Raw genomic sequence first — 18,400 nt, 5'->3', positions numbered from 1 at the left:
GCAGCGATGGGAGCCAGGCTAGGCACTACATAACCCCCTCAATCCTCTCCAAGGCTGTGTTAGCGGTCAGTGAAATTCCATCTCACAGGCCTCTAACAACTAGAATCTACCTGAAGAGAAGCTCCACAAGGGTAGGGACAATTGTCCACCTAACCCAATGCTGTATCCTTACTGCCCAGCACTGTGCCCAGTACTTAAAAAATATCTGTTGATTGAATAAAATCAACAATCTAAAAAGGAATACACAACGGAAAATAATGTCTTCAAAATAGGTGAAAATACGGACTGTGGTGATACCTGAAAACAGGTACACAAAATATTGCTGAGCGGAAACAGACATAATAGCACACGTATATACATTACTTCTTTGAAAAAAAGTGTGTGTGGCCACCTCTTTGATCAGATATGAAGTTAGAAGTATGGAAAACTGTGCTCAATGGAGTCTCTCTTCCTGAAATGTTAGGTATATGAAAAAAAAACCTTAAAATAACTATTATTTTCAACATAGAACCTGCTCCCTTGTCCGCTAACTTGACTCATTCCCTGGGATGGCTCAGAGGCCTTGTTCTTGTTTGGCAAGCCCAAGAACAGATCGTCCATTCATTAGCCCAAGAAAAGAGAGAGCACAAGGGAAAAGCTGCAGTCTTAAAGGTCAACTTATCGGCTTGAACCTCTTTGCCAGGGCAGCTTCCAATCTGCACCATGAGTATGACTGGCTCCCTAGACAGGTGGCCAAGATGGAGGTATAGAGACAAAAATGTATGGAAAAGTTGACCTGGCCTAGCTTCAAGGTCAGAGCTCCAAACAGGGGTCAGAGCTCTATGCCCCACAGCCCAGGGCCTACCAGCCAGCAAAGTCCCTGTTAAGAAGGGTAGCAGTATACCAATCCTTCTAAAACTTCCAAAAAATAGAAGAAAAAAGAACATTTCCCAATTCATTCTGCAGGGCCAGAATTACCCTGATACCAAAACTTTTGTGCCTCAAAGGATGCTAGTAAGAGAGTGAAAAGACAATCGATAGAATGGGAGAAAATATTGCAAATCACATATCTGATAAGGGTTTAATACCCAGAATATACAAACAACTCCTACAACTCAATAACAAAAGGACAATTTAACAATGGGCAACCCAATTTAAAAATGGGCAAAGGACTTGATTAGACACTTCTCCAAAGAAGATATACAAATGGCTAATAAGCACATGAAATGATGCTCAATATCATTAGTCATTATGGAAATGCAAATCAAAGCCATCATGAGATAACATTTGTCAGCTATTTGGATGACTATAAATTTTGTTTTAAAGAAAAGACAACAAATGTTGGCAAAGATGTGGAAAATTGGTACATCATCAGTGGGAATGTAAAATGGTGCAGTTACTGTGGAAAAGTTGGCAGTTCTTCAAAAAGCTAAACATAGAATTATCATATGACCCAGCAATTCCACTCATAGGTACATACCCAAATATCTGAAGACAGTGACTCAAACAGATACTTGCATGTGATTGTTCACAGCAGCCAAAAGGTAGAAACAACCTAAGTATCCATCAATAGATGAATAAATTTTTTTAAACAGATTTTTTTAATGTGATACATACATACAATGGAATATCATTCAGTGATAAAAAGGAATGAAATTCTGATGCATGCTACAACATTGATGAACCTTGAAAACATTGTGCTAAGTGAAATAAGCCAGACACAAAAAAAACAAATATTGCATAATTCCACTTACATGAAATATCTAGAACAGATAAATCCATAGAGACGAAAGTAGATTAGAGGCCACCAGGGGCTGGGAGGAGAGGGTAGGTAATGGGAAGTTATTGCTTAATGGGCTCCGAGTTTCTTTTGGGGTGATGAAAAAGTTTTAGAAGTAGATAGTGGTAATGGTTAAACAATACTGTGAATGTAATTAATGCCACTGAACTGTACACTTAAAAATGGTTAAAATGGCAAGTTTTATGCTATATATATTTTACCACCAAAAAAAGAATATAAGACTGCCCATGAGTTGGTAATTGCTGAAATTAGATAATGGGCACATGGATACATTAATTATATTGTTCTCTCTTCTAAAAGTTTAAGAAACAAAAAATGATGTTTTCTATAGTTATTTTTGGTAGATATTCTTTGTCAAGGTAAAGAAGTTCCCTTCTATTTCTAAATAGCTAAGAGGTGGTATGATAAATGGGTGTTAAATTTTACCACATGTGTCTTCTATATCTACTAAGATGATCACATAGTTTTCCCTATAACTTATTAATATGGCAAATTTTATGTGTAGATTTTCTAAGGTGAAACCACTCTTGCATTTCTGGGCTACTCTAACTTGGTCAGATGTTCATTTTTATATCCTGCTGGGTTTGATTTGCCATATTTTGTTGGTGCTCCATGCACTCCCATAATTCTCTGTGCAGCTATCATAAGACCCACCAAACTGTACTGTAAATATAAACTCCATGAAGGCAAAGACTCCTTCCTCATCTACTGTTTCATCCCTAGCTAGCGCAAGAACTAGGACACAGCAGGCACTCAATAAAAGAATCACTGATAAAATAAGTGAATGAATGGGTGGGTGGAGAGATCAACAGGTGAGCAGAAGAGCACCTTAATCCAGAATAGTGACACACACCCTGGAAGGTGTGCATAGCAGATTTTTCAGGCAGGGAGACCTTCCAAGAGCTTGCCAACCACCCCACAGAGGGGTCTGTCTATGAGCAACTCAGCTTGTCTGCAGCTCTATAAGCTGAACCCCAGCCCTAGACCCTCATCTCCCCACTTTCCCTCGTTACCCAATTAACAACATTCCACAGTTTGGTGCCTGCTTTCACCCAACAGGATGCAGCCTTCGTATCAAAGCACACCCCAAAGCTTAGAGCCTGTGCTGGGATTGAGGTGGAATGTGGCTTCAGTTTCAAACTTAAAAGTGTTCCCCCTAATCTCAGAGTATGTTCCCAACAATCAAAATGGCTTCATCCCACCCTGATTGGCACAGCAAGAGCCCATCCCATTAACAATTCACTGCATCAGCAGTACAGAGGAGGAGAGCAATCAGCAAGGGAAACAGCTGAATTATTTCAGCAGCTGTAAATTATGTTCTCTCTTCCCCTCCTCCTCCAAGTCCATGTTCAACTGTGCCCCATGCCTCCACATTGAACTTGGGTTTGTCAAGTATCTTTGTCAACTGCAGTAACCAAATCTGAGTTCAAGAAGCAATATTAAAAAGCACTAATTAACTGATATTTAAATAATTGTGTTTAATGTTAACAAAATCACACTTTAACTTTAAAAATCCCCTAATCTATTAGTTGCTTAATTAAATTCCTTAAGATACTTGGACACTGGCACCAAGCACACTGCCCTGTGGAGCTGTTCCCAGGCCCTGGCCTTGGCAGGTTATGGAAGGGGAGGGGCCCATATTCCTGGGGAAGTGCCAGGAGAGCCCCATTTTCTTCTAGAGTCTCCTAATGAGGTAGTTTCCCTTCACAGCTCTGCTGGTATCCATAGGGCAGCAAGAACATGAAAAACACATTCTAAGCATGGAAAATTGCCAAATCAGGCTACAGTTTATTTTTTTAAGTACAGTAAAAAAAAGGCACACACAAACTCTAGAGAGACGCTTTTCCCATCTCGTGTCTGTTCTTCTTAAGAGTGGCACATCACGAGACATTCAAGCATGTGTACAAGGGGGCTACCACAGGATTCATGACAGCTGGTAGGGTCAGGGGGCTCTGCAAGATGCCGCCAACCAAATCCCAGCCTGCCAGGAGTCACCAGCCCACAACTGACAGGGGTAAGCCTAGCCAACAGCAGCATCCTAGACTGTAGCCTGTAAAGGGACTCTGGGTTCCAGTGAGTGAGCTTGTGATGGGGATGCCAACAAGACCCCAGGAAGACTCTCCTGCCACAGTAGGCTCCACGGGGACAACTTGACAGCTAGACTTCTCACAGCATCAGATTTGCTAAAAGGGGATGACATGCCAGCTACCTGCCCAAGTAAATATATCCCTGAAACAATTGGTCTCACGATTGGCCTCCAGACAGAGCGTGTTCAGCCAAGGATCAGTAAGCATTCGGAATCCACATTTTCGGCAGCAGACACTCTGAACCCAATCCTACTGGGTCATGAGTAAGACAATATCATTTTTAAAGTATCAAGGGTGTGAGAGATGCCAAGTGGCCCTCCCTTGCCGTACCCTTACAGCTCCAGTTCTTTCTAGTTTCCTTACAAAGCTACCATTTTACCTCATTGTTGGCCATACTTTTTTGTCTCTGTCACTCAGTACCTTCCCTACACAATCTTCTATTTTGCCTAACGGGCCTGCCCTGCCACAAAGTAGGAGGCAATTCTTTCCAATTATTCCATCCTGTCTCTCACTGCTCAGGGATTCCTCTTGTGGCAGCTTTCCTTAAAGCATCCACTGCAGCCCCTGGTAATGCCAACAGAAAACACTGTGGAAGAAGCTTGGTTAATACTACAGACTCTCAACCTGAAAGGCAACCAATCCCATAAACATCTAGGCACAAGCCCTGGCTTCAGAGAAGCCAGATGTTTGGGGTTTAGCTCACGAAAATGTGGAGAGCAACCAAAAAAACTGAAGAGCACTATTCACATGCAGCCCAGACATGCTGCTCACTTACTACCTGTGGTTTCACACCCACGCCAAAGCCATTTCAACCCCGATGAGGAGTTAACAGTCACGCCAATCCAGAAAAATATTTTTGCAAAGACATTCTTCACTCTCCCATATAGGAAAGCTACCAAAAGAGCAACAATTTGTGCATTATGAAAAGATGAAGAAATCCTTACTGCCTATTAGGGAACATATATCCAGTTGCCACCGACTCCAACACATTCAACTGGCAGGTTATTCATCCTTCAACACATTTACTGAGATCTGCTTCATCCCAGACATGTGCCAGGTGCTACGGATACAAAGACTAAGGAGTCCTGTCCTCCAGGAGCTTCCAGATGGGCAATGGAGATGGGTGAATAAATCAGTAGTTATAGTAAGCACTGGGTTGAAAGAGCCCTGACAGAGATCACTAGAGGGCTCTGAGGCATGAGAGAACAGATATCTCCATCAGGAGACAGGGTAAGGGAGGACTTCCTGGAAGAAGCGAGCTTTAAAGATTAAAAAAGGAAAAGGAATTAGCCAAAGAGACTGAGAAAGGCATCCCAAGCAAAGGCAAGAGTGCTTTTTGAAGGCCTGGAGGCATAAAACTAGGAACATGCATTTATTTCAACAATGCTGGAGCAAAGGGCTTATGTGGAATGACATCATAATATACAAGAACCCTCTTTGCCAGATGGGTCAGATGGGTTTCAAACACATAGCTCATTGCATTGTCTTAGCAAATCTCTGGAATCTCCTTTTCAGAACTGCCCCATGGTAAAAGGGAGATTAGAAAGGGGAAAAAAGAAGCCTGCTAAGAGGGTCACCACTGTATGCTTATGAACTCATTCCTTTGCCTTGCAGTTCAGTGGTTTGCTAGCTCTTGCAAATTCTCAACAGCTATTAACAGAAGAAGCCAGTAAACAGAATTTGGAGTTGGACTATATTACACCCCCACACACATGTGCACACACACAGTGGCCTTAAACCTCTGTAGATAACTTGAACAGGAAAGCAGCCTGGGATTCTAGGTACACTCTCCCTGAAGGATATGCCTGCTCTATTCTCCTCTGTTTCACACTCAACAAGTCCAAAGCTAAGCTCATGATCTTCCCCTCATACTCCTGATCCTCCTCTAGAGTTGCCTAGCTCTTCTGTGTGCAAGCCAGAAACTCAGTTGCCTAGCTCTTCTGTGTGCAAGCCAGAAACTCAGGGGCTCTCCTCAACACCTCCCTCTCCTTTCCCCAATTCCCTTCTGCTCCCTGCCCATCCATCATCAGCTACTGTCAATTTTATCTATTATCTCCTTTCCTGCTCACTTACCCAAACTGTTATAGCCACCCCCCACCTCTCAGGGGAGGGCAACCCAAGCCAAGCAGCACAATGAGGAAGCAGAAGGCACACACCTCTAAAGAATCTCTTCCTTGCTCAGCCCAGGGTTTCTGGAATAACCCAAATCCAGTCTTCTTGAGCCCCTTTGAAAGTCTCTCAATAAAAGTCACTTTCTTCCTCAGACAAAGAGCAACAGTTAGGGAGCCCATTCAATCACAGTAGCAAGCTGGAGCATGGGCTACAGGGAGGGTTTGGTGACTTGCATGAATCCTCTGGAGATGCCAATGTCTTGGGAGCCCAGAGCTTAAAACCAGACCTATGATTACGGCAATCAAACTACAGGCAAGGCAAGCTTGGCTCCCCACAGCCCCATCTCTTACAGCCCATAGAGACACACTACGGGGATAGCCACTGAGCAGAAGAGTCTTCATCCCTATTCCCTCTGCCACCCTCCCTTACCATAAGGGAAGCCATTTCCTTCCACCAAAGCAGGTAGAAAGAAGGTAATTTTCAGGAGGAGGATGTTTGTGTGATAGTAGCTTAGAAAACGATTTCCAAAAATAAAGGATAAAAATAGGTATTGAAGAGGAAGGAGAGATCTGGCTATGCCTCTCAGGCTCAACTCAATGGAAACTCCCTTCATCCCATTCTCTACCATTAGCCCTCACAAAAGCCCAGAAGGAATAAATGTATGTTGAATGAATGAACAAATGGATGAAGAAATGAACAAATAGCAGGCTGAAGAGCTAGAGGGAGAGAGCAACAGGGGAGAAAGAAGGCCCTGCTCAGACCACCTTTCATTCAGATGTCTCCAGGCACCTACTATGTACTACGTACTTGTGCAAGGTGTTGGGAACACACAGGCATGAACAAACTATGAAAGAGAAGGAGGGCAGAGAGAAAAGCAATCTCCTTCATCTCCCTGGGATGGCATATTTCCAAATACTACTTTAATAGCACCTCCTGTTTTCCTGACATTAAAGTCATGCCTAATGACACAGATGCAAATAAAATTTTCACTTTTTATTGTATCCAGTACTTTGGGGCCTTGCAGTTTCTTTTCTAAGGAAAAACCTGTCATTCATCTCCTTGATTAAAAATTGATTTAATTTGGCTTTCATCTGGTAGGTACAAGGCGAAAACATACAGATTCACAAAGATAACTCGCCCAGCAACAGGACTGTGATGAGCTCTGGTGATTGCACAGTTGGGTCCCAACCCAACACCAATGAAAGAAAATTAAAAAGCTCACAACATGGAACTTAAGCTCCAGCCAAAAGGAATTATCTTACCGCAAGTGTCTCTGTAGGGTTTTTGGTTAATGTAAAAAACTTTCAAAAGGAAAGGAAAGGAAACCCCAAGGATATTTAACATATAACTTAGAATTTCTATATTTTTCAAATTCCCTTGCAGGGAGAAAAGGCAAAGTGGTCTTTATTTCTCAATCCTACGTTTCAAAACTTTTCTATTGATTTGACATTATCATAAAAATTTTCAATTTGTAGAGAGCGCAGAGCAGAGGAAGGTACAGTGGCTGAGGAATTTTAAGCTGCTGTGAAGGGACTCTGAGGCGAGAGCGGCAAGAGCTACAGAAGAGGTGGGAGCTAACAGTCCTGAACACCACATGCTCAGCAGCACAGACTTGGGCTCTGAGTCTGAGATCAAACACCACAGACTCAGGCCTGCAGCATGCCAAGCTCTCTACCACACTTCAGGCTCCTGCACTCAGTGACACTCAGACTTTGCTGCAGTGTCACAGTATCTTGGGGTAAAAGATCAGCAAATTACAAGTACACACCTTGATTAAATGTTAGAGAGATTATTCTATAGCCAGAGCGTGAATTTAATCCTATCCTTTCCTGCTTGAAACCATTCAACGGTTTTCCAGGGCCCTTAGGAAAAAGTCCAAATTCCATACCCAGGTGATCCACCATCCAGCCTGGATCGGCGGCCCCAGCTTTGTCTCTTTCCTCTTCCTTTCTACAGCTGGCCTTATGGTACTTTTTTTCCAGTGCTCTAAGACATCTTGTCCCCAGCCTCCAGGCCCTTGCACATGTCTGCTTGGAACAATGTTTCCCTTCCTCTTTATCTGGCAAATTCCTACTCATCCTAAAGGTTTCCTACTTGTCCTAAAAAACACTTCCTCAAGGAGGCCTTCGCCGACCCTCCCCACTAGAAGATTAGGTGTTGCCACAACACCCACACTTCCTTATCACAGCACTTTCAGTGTTCCCTTTCCCCCACTATCCCAGGCTAACGGCTTTCTGTCCTTCCTCATTCTTACAGAAATCCCTCTAGTGCTCTCTCCCTGCGTATCTAACATAGATCAGACTTCTCTAAGCCAGGCTCCCATTCGGTTCTAGATTAATTCAAATCCTCTCTGGCTTCTGCTTTCTCACCTTCTTTATTTCTTTTCCCAGGCATCTCACTCACATATATCCCTGCCTCAGCCCTATCCTGAGCCAACTTGTCTAAACTATTTTTCCATCTCCTCCCTCAACTGTCTTAGTTGATCACTTGACATTTATGAAACATCTGCAGTTACACGGAACATACATAACAGTTCCTGTCTACAATGAAAAGAGGGGACTCAGGCAAAAACACCAGAAAAAATTAAATGAAACTAAACCATGGTTAACACAGTCTTTCTCCTCTACTATTTCCTCTTGCAGATCCAAGTGCTAGGACATCATGGCCCTCAAGAGGATACTCCCAATTCTGTTACATTTCCAGGGATATTACAGCACCTTTCACCTATTAGCCCCCAGGCACTGAACCCAAGGTCTGCCCCTTCAGTCTCTCTGAATGCTAAGGCCACTCTATCGAGCCACACAGTCACTTAATCAACATATAGTGAGTACCCCCATGAGCCAAGAACCATGTTCCCCAGAGGGCTGCATACAATGTCCTGTACATAACACAGGCTCGATTAACGTCTATGACTGAATCTCCGACAAGAAGAAAACCAGGTAAGCCTCCTCTGCCCCTTCCCCAGGAATACTTCAGTGCAAAAAATATTCTGTAATGCAGTATGAGGCTAGAGGTCCCCCAAAGCCTCTTACTCATCTGAGCCCAGACCAGGGAGACCTTCACTCCAGCTAAGAAGACGCCAACACAGCCCTCCCACCAGTGTGCCAATGGAGCCAGAGAAACTAGTGTTGTAAAACACCCTTTTAATCAAGTGACTTGTCTTCCAGTTAGTGTAGATTTAGGGGAAAATTTTCTCAAGAAACCAGTAATAAATAGAGGGGGAAAAAGAACAGAAATTAATGCACATAGTAATTATCCCCCAAAGTTGCAAATCAGAACAATTCCTCACTTGAAGACAAGTATGAAAAACAAGATTAAAATGCTTCAGGGATGTGTTCGTGAAACAGCAGGTAATAGAACACATAAAATGTATTTACAGTACCTCACTGGGGACACTTACCTTTTGGCTAATAGCTATCAGATACTAAATACCACTGTAAAAATAATATTCTTCCATGCTTCGTTATGGAGTTACAATTATCCATAGGAAAGCAGCAACACAGCAAATTGTCTTGAATAGTAATTGGGAATAATTCCAGAGTCCAAGCTTCTCTCTAGGTGTCTGGGCACAAGTGGGTATGAGCCAGGTTATCACCCTCGTATTAGTCTGCTAGACCTATCATAACAAAATACCATAGACTGGGTGGCTTAAGCAACAGAAATTTATTTTCTCATAGTTGTGGAGGCTAGAAGTCCAAGAACAAGATTCTGGCCCATTTGGCTTAGTGAGAGCTCTCTTTCTGACTTGTACACAGCAGCCTTCTCCCTATGTCCTCACATGGCCCTTCCTCAGTGCCTGGGAGAAGAAAAAAAGAGAGAGAGAGCTCTCTGGTGTTTCTTCTAAGGATATTAACCCTATAATCAGGGCCCCACCCTTATGACCTTGTTTAACTTTAATTCTTCCTTACTCCAAACACTGCCACACTGGGGGTTGGGGCTTCAACATATGAATTCTGAGGGAACACAAACATTCAGTCCATAACACCCTCACACCTGAAGGGTGAGGCCTGTTCCCAAAGATAGTCCATGCACTGAGAAAGGAGACTGGAGGACTGGGTAAGAGGCTGGCCTTGGGGACATAACTGGGGACTGCAGGAGGTGATAGCCAAAGATTCTAGGGCTACGGGGGCCATGATGGGTGGGTGGGGGGACTGTCCCAAGTCAAACTCTTAGGGAACTATTCCTCTCCCTTTTACAGAAGATGGCTAAATAACAATAGTAGTAATGTGCAATATATGTATAAGTAATAATACTAGGCATTAGGTACGCCTACATACTTGGCACTGTGCCAAGTATTTGGCATGCAAGATTTCATTTAAGCTTCATGGAAATGAGGTGCAGGAGATATGATTACCATTTTTATTTTACAGATAAGGAAACAAACTTATATTGGTGAAGGTCACTTGCGAAGGTCATACAGTGCGGTAGGCAGAATAATAGCCTTCCAAAGATATCAAGTCCTAATACCTGGTACCTGTAAATGTTACCTCATAAGGAAAAAAGGTCTTTGCAAATGCAATTAAGTTAAGGATCTTAAAATGATTATCCTGGATTATCCAGATAAGCCCTAAATACAATCACAGTGTCCTTATGAGAAAGAGGCAGAGAGAGATTTGACACAGGCACAGAAGAGAAGGTGATGTGAAGATGGAGCAGCGAGATTTGAAGATTCCAAAATTGAAGATTGGAATGATGCTGCCACAAGCTAAGGAATGTTAGCAGCCACCAAAGCTGGAAGATTCTGCTATAGAGCCTCTGGAGGCAGTGGGGCCCTGCCAACACCTTGATTTCAGCCCAGTGATATTGACGTCAGACTTTTGGCTTCCAGAAGCAGGAGAGAATAAATCTCTGTTGGTTTAAGTCACCAAGCTTGCATTAATTTGTTACAGCAGCCACAGGAAACTAATATACCCAACTAGTAGTGGCAAAGCCAGGCTTTAAACCTGAGTCCTTGTGACTCCAGGTCTGCACACTTGAGCCCTGTACCCTGCTCCTTTTCTGCACGCAGACTCCCCAAGCCAGACCTGTGCACTGTGTGATGGGAGACTCTGCCAAGACTTGAAGCAACCGGCACTAACAGTTTCTCTATTCAGCGGCCCCAGACAAGCCTCTCTCCTTTCTTCCCCCATGTCACAGCAAAAGTTTACCAGAGACCAAACCAACAACTTAGTGTTTTAATTATCAGCTGTGAAAAGAAACAGCCCAGAGTCCAACTTCTTGATGAGAAAGCAAACCAAACTGTCTAACAAAGGTTTTTATCTAATTTATTTGTTTGTATTTGACTGTTTTCCAAAACATCAAGAAGCCACTAACCTCTATTGCTCTCCTCCATCCAGCTCACGATTTATTCTTTCCCACACAGACACATTTGAGGAGAACTATCAGCCACAAGTAGTTCAGTCTCCCCTCCCTGCCCCGTGATCACCACTTGATGACTTTCCAGGGACACAGAGAGGAGAGAGCCATACTGAGCCCCTCTCTCGAAGCCTTCAGGGTGAGTGTTGGTGTGAGCAGGCTGGCACAGAGGTGCCTCAAGTTAACCAATCCTGGAATTAACAAGTAAGCTAATAAACACATTGTCAGGGCAAAGATATAGCATCCCAAAATGCACTTTTTGAACCTATTCTGACAAGTACGTTTCAGCTTTAATTATCTATAACACTTCAAAGTGCAGGTTGCAAAACACAGCAGAATGTTTTGTAAAACTAATAATATCTTGGTAATGGAGAACATTGTGGCTGCTGTGGCTATTAAAACTTTGCTGAGGAGCCAGTAACCTGCTTACAGTTTCTGGAAGAACAATCAGCTTGGTGGATTAGCAAAGGGGAACACCTGGGAGTTATTAATGTAGTAAAATAATAGGTAACTCACTAGAGTACCCAGAGTTCTCCTACTTTTCTTTTTGCTAGGTACTTCTTTCTCTCCCTCAACACCATATCCTCCTTCATGGTTCTTCTAGCAACTTCCTACCTTCTTTTCTCTTGCCAAAAAGGTTCAATCTGATTTTCCATCAGTATTTCAAAGTAACAATTACAGCTAACATTTAGAAAGTATTTACTCACCAGACATTGTGCTGACAACAACCCTACATCATAGGTACCATCATTATTCCCCTATTACAGAAGAGAAAGCTAAGACCCAGAGAGGTTAAGTCATTTTTCCAAGGTCACCAAGCCCAACCTCCAAATTACTGTATCAAACTGCCCGACTCCCAAATAAATTGAGGACCTTCCTACTGGCACCTAGAGAAGAACTTAAAGAGACATATCCAGGGGGCTGGCCCCATGGCCAACTGGTTATGTTCGCGCGCTCAGCTTCGGCGGCCCAGGGTTTCACTGATTCCAATCCTAGGCATGGACATGGCACCACTCGTCAGGCCATGCTGAGGCAGCGTCCTGCACAACCAGAAGCACTCACAGTTAGAATCTACAACTATGTACTGGGGGGCTTTGGGGAGAAGAAAAAAAAAAGAAGATTAGCAACAGTTGTTAGCTCAGGTGCCAATCTTTAAAATAAAAAAAGAGAGAGAGACATATCCATATATCTTTAGCTTGAGGCTCTGACTGCTCAGAAAGACTGGAAAAATGCTCTTAGAACCATCCAGAAAATATCTTTCATTCCTCATTTCTCAGAGAGAATCATCTGGAAAATACAGTCAGTCCCAAAGAATCCTTGGGAAAAATGCAAATGAATCTACAAATGAAAGCAAGTTTACCCCTTCTCCTGGATGAACCAAAACCCCTGGATTGAGCAGTAGCTCAAGGCAGACACCTCTGCTCCCTCTACATGCCTGAATCTCAGCAGGCTGGCACCAACAAGCTCCTTATTCCACCACCAGGGGAATAATGGAGAGTCCCCAAGTCTTGGGAAGAAAACCAAAATAAATAAATAAATAATGCAAAAAGGGAAGGAATAAGTAAGAAGAGAACAAAGCTCAAACTCCTATTTATTATGTATCAGCAGGTTCTGAATTTTTAAGCTTCTTATTAAAATATTCTGGCCCCAAATTAGTTTTCTTTGCCTGGTCCTAATTATTGCTTTAGCTCTCTTCAAATGGGCCCCCAAAGATGCTGAAAAAATGTAAACTGGAAGGTTGACTTGTTCCATGGGAACCACAGGAAGACTCCCTGACATCTTGCTCTGAAATGCTATTTTGTAACTTCATAGGATAATGCCCCAGAACTAATCATGGTAAAGATCTCCATTTCCCCTAGAAACAGGGCTCACTGGGGCTAGGCAGGCAAGGGCAAAGATGGTACTGAAAGAAAGAAGAAGGGAAAAAAAAGCCCCCATTTCCTCATCTTGCAGCACAAACACAAAACTGGCTCCCAAATTCTCCCCAAATCACTAGGGTAGTACTGATGACATCAAATTCCAAAGCTACATGTCACTTGAGGTGACACTTTCCATTCTGATGGGGGAAGGGTCAACAGGATGCTGGGAGATGAGGAACTGGAGCAGTAAAGAGAGAGAATGGAGAAGAAACGTAAACCATAAATTAGAGCTGGAAGCCCTGCTGCTTCTCCTGCTAAGAGCCGGCAAGGAAGGACTGAACTAACTTTCTAGAAAGGTAAGACCATGAAACGTGATGTTAAAATAAATTGAGAGAGAAAAAGGAAGAAGATCAGAGGAGAGAAGGAGAATCTTACTGTACCAGGTTTGTAATTTGTCTACTTTCAGAGCTGAAGCTCTTGAGTAGCAGGTTTTTTAAGGTTTATTTTAAGAGCTTTGAGGCCCTTGGGAGTGGGGATCTCACCAATTCTACATTTTTCAAAGTCTCCTGAATTTTGTTGTAATGGAAAGCATCTGCATGAAATAAGATGAATTCCTCTTAGAGAAGTGTCCATTCCTTAGAAAATGAATGTGTTCGTGTGTGTGTGCATATGTAAGAAAAGAGAGATATCTGAGAGCTGTTTCCATAGTAGTCTACTATTCTATCAGATGCACAGGTAAAGATACAGGAGCAGGGATGGGAGACCTGATCTTCCAAATCCTTATGAACACGAAGATTGGCAACTGGTTTTGAAGTAGTTCTCACTCAGGATTTAAGGAAAGAAGAAAATATCAATGCAAATCAAAATGAAAAGAAGTGCAAGTTTATTTACTTCTTAACCAAAAGAAAAACAAAAAACTTCAATCTAAAAAAAAATCGGTAGCCTGATTAGGCATCACAGAAACTTACGCCATCACTAACCCTGAAAATTAGGATCTCCCATTTGGAGACTCCCTGGCTGATCCACCTTTAAATGACACAGAATTATGGATGACAGTCAAATGGTGCGAGAAAGTACAACAGTACATTTTACCCATCCCAACCACATTTCTTTTTTCTTGTTTTTTTTTTTTTGAGGAAGATTAGCCCTCGGCTAACTACTGCCAGTCCTCCTCTTTTTGCTGAGGAAGCCTGGCTCTGAGCTAACATCCGTGCCCCTCTTCCTCTAGTTTATACGTGGGACGCCTACCACAGCATGGCTGCCAAGCAGTGCCATGTCCGCACCCAGGATCCGAACCAGCGAACCCCGGGCCGCCGAGAAGCGGAACGTGCGAACTTAACCGCTGCGCCACCGGGCCGGCCCCCCCAACCACATTTCTAAAATCACGAAAAAAAACACCTTCACAGCCTGGAAGGTGGAGGAGATTAAGCCTAACATGTTACCTACAACCCTGGCCAGAAGAAAGCTGTGAAAAATTCTCAAAGAAAACACTCCTTTGAACAAGAATTGCAAAAACAACACGAGGGCCAGGAAATAGAGCACGTGAGAAAAGATTAAAGGAACAGAGATCATCGTTTAGCTCTTAAGAGGAGAGGTGAAAGAAGTGAGAAGAGGCTTAATAATGATTTTTGAGCCCAGAGAAAGTTGCCTGAGAGAGCCACTCACTGTTCTACCAAAGAGCCACCTCTAGTACCAGAATCTTCTTAGAGCTAAAATTCTTGCATAAAAAAAGGGAAGCGGGGGGCCCAGCCCAGTGGTGCAGCAGTTAAGTTCTTAAGTTTGCACGTTCTGCTTTGGTGGCCTGGGGTTCACCAGTTCGGATCCCGGGTGTGGACCTACGCACCGCTTGGCAAGCCATGCTGTGGCAGGCATCCCACATATAAAGTAGAGAAGGATGGGCACGGATGTTAGCTCAGGGCCAGTCTTCCTCACCAAAAAGAGGAGGATTGGCAGCAGATGTTAGCTCAGGGCTAATCTTCCTTAAAAAAAAAAGGGAAGGGGGACCTCACTAAAAGTGAACTTCTAAGTTTAAACATAAATTAAAGATTACCCCAGATGGATAGAGGATGGTCAGTAACTACAGAAAGTTAAGACACTGACTTAGTCATAGTAGGAAGAGTGACCAAATACCCTGAATTAGCCACAAAGCTAAGTCCTTCAAAGAAGGAAAATAAGCAAAGGAGAGAGCTGACAAGGAAGCTGTCCAATGTCCTTCCTTTGGCAACTTTATAAATAACGAAGAGTCACCAATATCTAAGGCAGGTTAAGATAACCATGTGCTTAGAGAAAGGAGAAGGCAGCTTTCGGTGGGAGAAAGGGAGCCTTAGGATGAGTGGAGACAACTACCTCTTGGACTAAGGTTCTCAATAAACACAGAACCTTTTTAGGAATATAAGCCCATGTCTGCTGGCTCACCCTGCTCCAGAAACCCTCTCCTCCTCATATCCATGCCTAGAACTTTATCCTCTAAATCCAGGACCAGGTCTTTGAGCACTAATAACATTTAGGACCCAAACATTTACAAAGGTGGCTGGAGTCCCACTTCCTCCTTACTCCAGGAGCTTGGAGTGCTTCCCTGGCAAAGCAAAGATAAAGGTTTGCCTAGGCCTTACCAGATGCACACACCAGCACTGAGCAGACCACATACAGTCCCTGCAGCTCCTTAGGGTACAGGCCCTCTGCAATAGGAACAATTAACTGGTCCAGAGTCTCACTCATACCGCTGATAGTTGCCATGAAAAAAACAGACCACTGCCAGAAAGAGAAGCACTACCCCCTCTGACCTCTCCATGTCTCACCCTACTACTCACTCACATTCTGTGAATTTGTCTCTATCTGGCCATTGTCAATTTGTCAATTCTTGTCTAACGCCCTTGTCTAGAACTTAGGTAGTATTGCAAAAGGCATTGGTAGAAAATCAGAGTGAGATAAATTTGCCATGTCCTGGTGAGCTTTTGTGTTTGTTTTATTCCAAGCAAAGGCACTAAAACTTGCTTCTTTATAACAGAAAACCTAAAAATCAATGACCAAAGCCCAGCAAACACAAACTCCCCTTTCTAATAACAACATGCCAGGAAGAAAGAGAGCCACATAAAATGAAGCCAGGGAAAAATAGGCTTTCCCTAGAAGGTTCCAATTAATAGTGAGGGGGAGAGGGGAGGACACTTAATAAGTAATGAATAAGAAAGATAATCATCTTGATCACATTTATTTAGGAAACAAAGCAGTATGAGTATGAACATCTGTGTACCCAGGTTCTGAATAATAACAATCCATTCTCATTCACAAGCTCATTCATTCAACAAATGTTGTTTGATCATCTACTATATGCCAGGCACTGTTCCTAGTACTGAGATACAGCTATGAACATGACAGACATGGTCTCTGTGCTTAAGGAACTTATATTCTTGGGGAGGGAAAACTGATTCAACAAGAACCAAACAAGAAAAAGATCACATGGCTATGTAACAGTGACATAAGTAGTTACTTTACACCAGAGGAAAGGAAGAGCCTTTCTCTTAAGTAACAGCAGAGCTGAGATCTGAATGACAAGGAGCCAATCAAGTGAAGGTGAGGGAAGAGCATTCCAGGCAGAGGGTAGAGTTGGAGCAAAGGCTTTCTGTACCAGAGCAGAAAGAAGGTCACTGTGGCCAGAACATAGAAGGCGAGGGAAAGAGAGTAAAGAATGTGGCTGCCAAGGCAAGCAGGCAGGCAGGCAGGGGTCTGCTCATGAAAGGCCTGTAACCAGAGTAGGGAGTTTGGACTTTATTCTAAGTATGATGGTAAGCCAGCAGAGAGTGAGCGGCTAGAGAGTGATGTGCTCTTTAAGAACTTATTGAGGGAAGCTGATAAGTGATTCCAAGATGTAGACTGACTTTTCAAAACATTTATCTGGCCACAGAAGTTTAGAAGAGTTTTATTTCCCGAGAAAAATGCTTAACTGTTTTTTAATCTACCAGTTATTGAATATGTACAGTACTATATGAAGGGCACTGTGCTAAGTGTTTTATATACATTTTTTTTTTGAGGAAGATTAGCCCTGAGCGAACTGCTGCCAATCCTCCTCTTTTTGCTGGGAAGACTGGCCCTGAGCTAACATCCATGCCCATCTTCCTCTACTTTATACGTGGGATGCCTACCACAGCATGGCTTTTGCCAAGCGGTGCCATGTCCGCACCCGGGATCCAAACCGGCAAACCCCGGGCCACCGAGAAGCAGAATGTGCGCACTTAACCGCTGTGCCACCGGGCCAGCCCCCATTATTTTATTTAATCTTCACCCAACACTATGAATAGATATTATCATTTCCCTTTTACAAATGAGAACACCAAACTCAGAGAGGAGGGGAAGTGACTTGTCCAAGGCCACCCAGCATATACGTGGCAGAGCCAGGGCTGGAACTCAGGTCAGTCTCCCTCGAAAGAGTTCGGATTCCCAAACACTTTGCTCTAATGACTGTACCCCCTTTCCCTACAGAGAAAAGAGACAACAGTTGTTTTGGGTTACCACTCAAGCCTTCTGCCTATTGCCTTCCCTATAATCAAAGCAGTCACTCACCTTCCCCAATGAGGGACATAGATTAGGCCTGACTCCAAATACCTTTCCCAGGAACCTTCCCTAACAACCCAAATCCAACCTCACTGTTCCAGGCCCTTGGCCAGCCTTTCTCAGCACCTACTGTCCCATCCATGGCTTCTCTCCCAATAGGGTTTGAATTCTTTGAAGGTATTATACTCTTCACCATTCACTAAGCACCTACCATGTGCAAGGCACATGATGTGCATTATCTCATTTCATCAGTACACCCTTATTCAGATGAGGAAACTGACTCACAGAAGTACCAGAACAAGGTCAAAAAGCTAACCATTACCAGATGTGGAATTCTATTTCTTCCTACAGAATACAGTGCATGAAGCTTACTAGATGGTGAGTGAATGAAGGGACATATAAACTCATCATGGCAACCCCGAGTCCCGTGAATGAGGAACAAAGCACGGGTACAGGTCAGGGCCTGCACACTCAGCTCTAGACACTCTAGACAAACACATCCTCTCATCTTCTCAGCCAATATAGGCTCCAATTCAGAGAAAGGCTCTGTCCTTTCTCCCCTGCCTTTCCAATCCCCAAGGAATCAAATTAACCTTCCCCCACACCCTCACCAAATGTAGTCTCCTTAGAAAGGTCATCCCCCCACCTCTATCCCAGAG

The 18,400-nt window shown here is 43.4% G+C and overlaps 1 protein-coding gene across 8 annotated transcripts in view; it reads right to left on the bottom strand.

Moving 5' to 3' along the window:
- The window catches only part of SIL1 (SIL1 nucleotide exchange factor), a 254,164-nt gene that overhangs the window by 167,098 nt on the left and 68,666 nt on the right, over positions 1–18,400 (bottom strand). The window lies entirely within an intron of this gene.

Source organism: Equus przewalskii, chromosome 13 (assembly GCF_037783145.1).
Source record: "Equus przewalskii isolate Varuska chromosome 13, EquPr2, whole genome shotgun sequence".
NCBI lineage: Eukaryota > Metazoa > Chordata > Mammalia > Perissodactyla > Equidae > Equus > Equus przewalskii.
This window is presented reverse-complemented; position numbering and strand designations above follow the sequence as displayed.